We start from the raw sequence: 7367 nt of genomic DNA, 5'->3' as shown, positions 1-7367 counted from the left end.
AAATTAGCGGGGAGATGTTGGGATTAATGAGTCCTGGCCTTCAGCTGCTTTTCCCTCCTAGAACCTTCTAATATAAGTTACTAGAAGCTGTGCCTAGTTAGAGGATCAGAGGCTGGGATTACCACCTGTTGACCATTGACTGCAGTGCATTTAAGTCTACATGGTGTTAATAGAGAGGGGCTTTTGGTACCAGTGTTAGAAGGTCTGCGTGTGGGTCTGTCTCTGCGTCTGTGTTCTCAACCTCCAGCCCTCTGCCCGAAGCTTGCGAACTGAGTTCTAGCACATAGAGCGCAGACCGCAGACCGGGGCCGCAGTGCACAGCAACTTCCCATGTAAATTAGATCCATGTATCTCTTAGTATCTTCATTGTTGTCTAAATTGTAAACTGTAAGCTGGTTTTCTTTGCTTTATGTCTAAAAGCCACTTATGAGTGAGTACATATGCTATTTGTCTTTCTGTGTCTGGGTTACCACACTCAATATGATGTTTTCTAGATACATCCATTTGCCTGCAAACTTCAAGATGTCATTATTTTTCTCTGCTGTGTAGTACTCCATTGTGTAAATGTACAACATTTTCCTTATCCATTCTTTGGTTGAGCAGCATTTAAGTTGTTTCCAGGTTCTGGCTATAACAAACAATGCTGCTATGAACATAATTGAGCACATGCTTTTATGGTACAATTGAGCATTTTGGGGGTATATACCAAAAAGTGGTATTGCTGGGTCTTGAAGTTGGTTGTTTTCTAATTTTATGAGAAATTGCCATATTAATATCCAAAATGGATGTACCAGTTTGCACTCCCACCTGCAATTCAGAAGTGTTCCCTTTACCCCATATCCTCTCCAGCACAAGTTGTCATCAGTGCTTTTGATCTTGGCCATTTTTACAAGTGTAAGATGTAATCTCAGAATTGTTTTAATTTGCATTTCTCTGATCGGCTAAATTGTTGAGCATTTTTAAAAAATATTTTATGAAAGACAGCTACCCTTCTTGCCTTTAAGAGCTTCTATTATTAGGTCAGGTTATTCCTGAGTGGTTTTCTGTTTTGTTTAGATTGTTTTGTATTTTTTGTTTTCTTTTGTTTTTCAAGAAAGTTTTTCTGGGTGGCTTTGGTGCCTGTCCTGGAACTAGCTCTGTAGACTAGGCCGGCCTTGAATTTATAGAGATCAGCCTGCTTCTGCTTCCTGAGTACTGGGATTAAAGGCATGTGCCACCATTGCCTAGCTCCTGGATGTTTTATTCATCAATTTCAGTAATTGCGTTTTCCCTTTAAGTTTCTATATTTTAAGTGAGATTTGATGTACTTTTCTTTTTCTGAATAAATAAGTATACACAGATATGATAATGAATTCATAGACACAAGCACAGGGGACTCTCTAACATGGTATACTACATCTCTATTATGTGCAAATATGTTTTGAATTCATAGACACAAGCACAGATTGCTCTCTAACTTTGTATACGTCATCTCTATTATTTCCCACTCATATTTTATTCCATGATTTTTTCTTGAATTTCTCATTTACAAAACTGAATGATTCAGAAAAATGAATACTTTCCTAGAACCATCTGAATAACTGTTTGGAGTTAGAACATCTAAGTTCTCAAGCAGCTAAAACAAAAGCCCAAATAGATTTTAAAATGCTCACTATTTATCAAGTAGGTATCCACCTGTCTGAATCTCTACCAGCTTTGTGACATTGTGGTTCTGTCTGAAATGCCAAAAGAATAAAGAAAAAAATCATTTCCTGACTGTCTCTCAAACACCTACACAGAACTTCAGAGTGGAGACCAAGGATAATCAATCTTCTAGAGTCTGATAAGCAATGGATAACCATCACCTGCAGGGTGTACCTCGTGGAATCACAGAGGGAGGAATAAAAAGATGGAAGATGAAAGAGGCAAATTAAATTCTCTGCATTTGTTTCTAGAATATGGATAATATTCAACACATAGCATGTTCTTTCTCTTACTGTGCTGTCCAGGAACTGCCCAGGCATGCCGTCTTGTGATGGAAGGGGCTTGTTTTCCCTCCTTTCCAAAGGCAGGTCTCAGAACCCTGGCTCTGCTTTATTCTTCACGAAGCTTTGCTTGCACATGTTTTATACAGTTTTTTCTTCTCCTCTCATGATCCTTAATAGATAGGTCTGTTTTCCAGCTTTTGTCTCCCTTGTGCTTGCTTATTATTCTCTCCACATTACCTCCAACACTGAGATTTATTTCCTTTTCCTTTCTCTAAGCCTACCTATTATTTTCCTGTGTAGAAAATCGTCAACAATTCTTCCTTCAAGCACTCAAACTTAAGTTCTCCCAGTTAAATGCTTGCATTAAAGGAAAGAAAAGTCTACCAAACAAGAAGAGATTGGAACAACCACAGGGACACGGTTTGCTTCTCAGTACGCATCTATTGTTAAGTGTCATGGATACTTGCCATAAAGAGAAAGCTTATCTTTTCTTCATGGTTCTCATCAATGCTTAGTATAAGGCATTTGCAAAATCTACATCAAAATATTCACCAGTAAGCTAACTTAACAGAACCTTACAGATAACTAATGATTTATATTATTCTTTAGTAATTTGCTTTTGCTAAGGTGTTTTGTGAGAAGTAAAACATCTATATTCTTGATTTATCTCTAAGAAGCCCTAATAATCATATGGGGAAACAGGTATACCATATATTTGAAATGATACCGTTGGAGCCCTAAGATGACTTCCTCAAGCTCTGGTCTCACCCTATGAAGTGTTTATCTCTAGTAGCAAAGACTGGTGTTCAACATCTCTTATCAGTTACTGAAGCAGGCTCTACTATCAGTCTGCTTTCTTTCCACGTTTAAAACAACCATCTCGTAGCTACACTTGTCTTTGCCATCAAAAATCTCAGTATCCTCTTCTACTAGCACTGTGATGACAATGCCAACAAGTTTAAGGAACCAGAAGAGGTGGTGAGTTAAAGTATTGACCCTAATGCCGGGCACACATGAAGTGCTCAGTCACCACTAACCACAGTTATGATTACTAGCAATTACACATTTCAACCCTCCTCCCAGGGGAAGGAACCAGGCTCCTGTGTAGATGACAATAATGCTAAAGTGTTAGTTGATGCCTCTAAAAAGTGGTGTTGAATGCTGAGTAAAGAATGGTGCACACTTAATAGGATTTTACTGTCTTTCAGGAGTAGCATTTATATTGGGTGATTCTTTGGGGACTGCATGAAATGAGGTCATTCTTTGAAGGTTGTTAGCATGCACAGGATGTGGCACACAGTAAGTGATCATTGAAAATAGTGGCTAGAGGCATTTTCTCCTTAACAGAGAATGATGTCATACTCTGCATTTTTCCAGTAAAACATTTTACCCTTTTGAAGTAGTTAGCATGAAAGCCTAATTTCCACTAGTTTCTGTTTTATCCCTTAAGCTTTTGTTCTTTATCTCGTTAGTTGTGTCAATATATGTAGTTTAATATGAAATTTTGATACATATACACAATATAATAGTTTAAATATAATAGTTCACAATACCTTATTTTATATCTTATAAATAACTAGAAAAGAGGATTTTAAAAACTTGTTTAATGATGAGATGGAGAAGTTAATTAAATTGATATGAACAGATAGATATATTCACTATACACACACACACACACATATATATATATACTTATATAACTGTATCTATACAGAACAGAGATAGACAGATAGCAGCTAGATTAGTTGTCAATTACACTGAATTCCAAACACATATACAATTCTTATTTTGATCACTTTTAACTGTCTAAGATGATGGGAAAATTGGTTAGTATTTCCAAATGGAAGTCTCTCTGTGTTTTTGTCTCTGTCTCTATGTCTATCTTTCTTTTTCTCTCTCTGGGATCATTTAAAAATCTTTTCTTAGACCCAGTCCTCAAGGTTGTCCTTAGCACTGCAACAGACCACCATTTGCAGCCTCCCTTCCTCCCTCTACATACCTCCTGTGGGTCACAGAGACCAACACCACCCACCTCCCTCCCTCCAACCTCCAATACCAGCAAGTACTCCCTGTGAACACACCAGTAGATCAGGCCAGTAAGACAGTCAACATACTCTTTGATGTTCCAGAGATGAAAGAGAAACCAAGGAACAAAATATCTACCTAACGAAGACAAATACAGAAATTGGTACCTAGACCCCGAACCTAGGTGCCTAGATGTCACTATAAAAAACATAATAACACACAAGACAATATGTCTCCACCAGAACCTGGCAACCATACCACAGTAGGCTCTGAATATTCCAATAGCTTACCTTAAAACAAAGTACAGAAAGACAATAAAGTTTCTTAAAGAGGAAAAAATAAATCCCTTAAAGAAAAGAAAATAGTTGAAGAAATAGAATATAACTGTTCCATGATCTGAAAATGGAAATAGAAACAATCAAGAAAGCATAAACTCAGGAAATTCTGGAAATTAAAAACTTAGGAATGCAAACAGGAACTATAGATCCATAGCAAGATGAAGCTGATTTCTGCATGGAGCCTTCAAACTTACATCCTAGTCTTTTTGGTGTGGGTAGATATTTTGCAGAGTACAGAAAGAGAAAACTGGACACCAAGCTAGCCACAAAATTGTTTACCTACATTCATTCCTGCCTACAATATTGTATTAGGTCAATGATGGCACAGAACTTGAAGTACTGTCTAGCATATGTCTGGTTTAACATGATGCCCACACCATGAGAAGGAGTTTCATACACAATAGTTCCTGGATAGCCATGAACTGAGACTAGATATTCTAGAGACCTAGAGTAGAACTAAACATGATTACCCACTCCTCATAAAATCAATAAAATGAATCCTGATGACTTTCTGCTATACTCACAGATCCGTGTCTTGTTCAATTGTCATTAGAAAGGCAGATAGGAGCAGATGTATAGACCTACATCCAGAAATTATGTGGACAGTCTGAGGCATAGAAATAGGTCCTAGAAAGGATTATAGCTTTGCTGGGACAAGGACTGGGGATTTCTAACAACCTGTGTCTTTCTTCCCACTAAGGTTACAGAATCTCAACCTTTCTATTTGGACTGTTTCTAGGGGACACTTTAAACTTTCTGCTTGAACATGCAGCTTTCTTACATTTCTTGAAGTCTTGGTTCTTTCCACATATATAAAGTTCAATAATTTAAATTTAAGCAATAGTCAAAAGGCCTTCAAATTCAGACTCCCTTTTCATAACAGTATCATGTCCCTAAATATAAATGGTGATATTTTAAATTGCTCTGTGTGATTGGATCACAGTGTTTCCATTGGAAAAATGAAAGAACAAGAGAAAATCATTTTCAGCAAGTTGTTAGGTATATTTATATTTTTATTTTTCTTCTCTGAAAATATGTTCATGAACAAAGGGATAAGAAACTCTACTTGAGAAGTAAAAATGACATGATTTTAAAATTCAAATAAAAACTTAGCATATTCCCCTTTTATCTGTAATATATAAAAGTCATACAATCACTTTTATTATCACACAAAATCAGAGTTTTCACTAAATCTAAGTGGAAATCTTTAGAAAAAAATATTGTCAGATCCATGATGTATATTTTGGTAAACTATCAAATAAGGTTTCAATGAAAATTGTTCCTGTAAAATGGAATGTGTATTTCAGACCTAACTTAGCCCCACCCACCTTGTCCAGCAAAGTAGAGGTCATCTGTCATAGCTTCAGGAACTGACACTGGGGATACAGGTATTTCTTATAATACTTAATGGTTTAAGTCATTGTCTGTTTATTTCTTTCAGATGCTTTCATTTGGAAATTGTCATAAACTTCTGTTTAGTTCAGTCAGTATCTTGTAACCCTGATATGAGCTTATAGGCAAGGATATAATAATGTTCCTCTAAACACAGTCATTTTTAAAGGATATGATACAGCCTGTCCACACGGCATAAGTTAGTTCAAGGGGTATGCAGTGACCAATAATAATGTAAATTGTCTTTGTAGACTCCATATGTTATAAGTGAATTACTCTAAACAGAGACTATTTACCCATTTCCCGGTCACCTAGACCCGAATAATCACAAAGAAACAATAGTAATTACAACATTGGCCCGTGGTTCAAGTGTATTCCTAGCTATCTCCTATATCTTAGATTAACTGATTTCTATTAGTATGTGAATCACCATGAGGATGTGGCCTACTGGTAACATTCCAGTGTCTTTTTTCTTAGGCAGCTACATTGTATCTCCATAACTCCACCTTCCTTCTCCCTGCTCAATTTAGTTTTAGTTCCTTGTTCTATTATGCCATGCTGTAGGTTAAAGCAGTTTCTTTATTAACCAATGGTAAGAAAACATACTCACAATATATACAGGGGAATCCTACATCAAATTACAGATTACAATTTGATTTGATAAAAGAGTGGATTTCTACAATTCAACTAATTTAAACATGAATATGATGTGCACTTAAAAATCAAATAGAATGAATGCTGTTCACAATGATGTCAGTTGTTGATGCTATTATTTTTATCATATTTTAAGATTAGCAATTCTTCATCCAGTTGCCTTTCCTGGCCAGTCTGAGGTACAGGGAAATATGAATTATGAATCATTTCTCATACTGTGTGATTCAGAGGCACTCTTGTCAGATATGTTGCATTTATCTGTGTGTTCAACTTATAAACCAATCACATCCTAAGAAAATAAACAGTGATTCTGTAATTCAGATACTATTGAATAACTTGAATGATAATTTCTGATTGAATATTAGGGAACCATTAAAAAGCTGGTGGGGACAGTGTCAACAAACAATGGGCTTCTTATGGAAAAATAAGAAAATACTGGCAAAAAAATTAAAGAAAAATGAAATAAGAACAACATGGATATGACTGAGAACATAGTTTAGGGGTAAATTCCCCACCAATGTCAGAACACCGTTTCAAGAATCCTGCTCTTTATTAAATGAATTTCAAATAATTTTCACTCATATATCACGAGAAATGTGAAACTAAACTCAAGAAACTTTATGTTTCTGCAATTTCTCTATTTTACAAGGTGTCCTGACTAATGTTTCAGGGAATCTCTTGGCCTTGATGAATGATGATGGTGCTACCTGAGTTTATGGAGTGTGCCTCTGGTCACTGAGAGTGTGCCACTCAGAAAAATTCTAATATTTGGTCTTTGAGAATAAACCACCATTTCTTCAGTGCTTTGTATTTAATTAAATCTGTTAGTATTATTGTCTGAATTTTAGATACAGATTGTATTTTTTGAAATTGAGAACTATGCAATTTATATGTGCAGGTCCAGTAATCTTACAACAGTACATTTCTCTCCATGTGTGCCTCTGGCAATATCAGTGGGTCAATTCCAGCTTTGTATTTGGGCTATCGTTAA

This window comes from Alexandromys fortis, unplaced genomic scaffold (assembly GCF_014885135.2).
Source record: "Alexandromys fortis isolate MF-2015 unplaced genomic scaffold, M_Fortis_MF-2015_v1.1 scaffold_133, whole genome shotgun sequence".
Lineage (NCBI taxonomy): Eukaryota > Metazoa > Chordata > Mammalia > Rodentia > Cricetidae > Alexandromys > Alexandromys fortis.
This window is presented reverse-complemented; position numbering follows the sequence as displayed.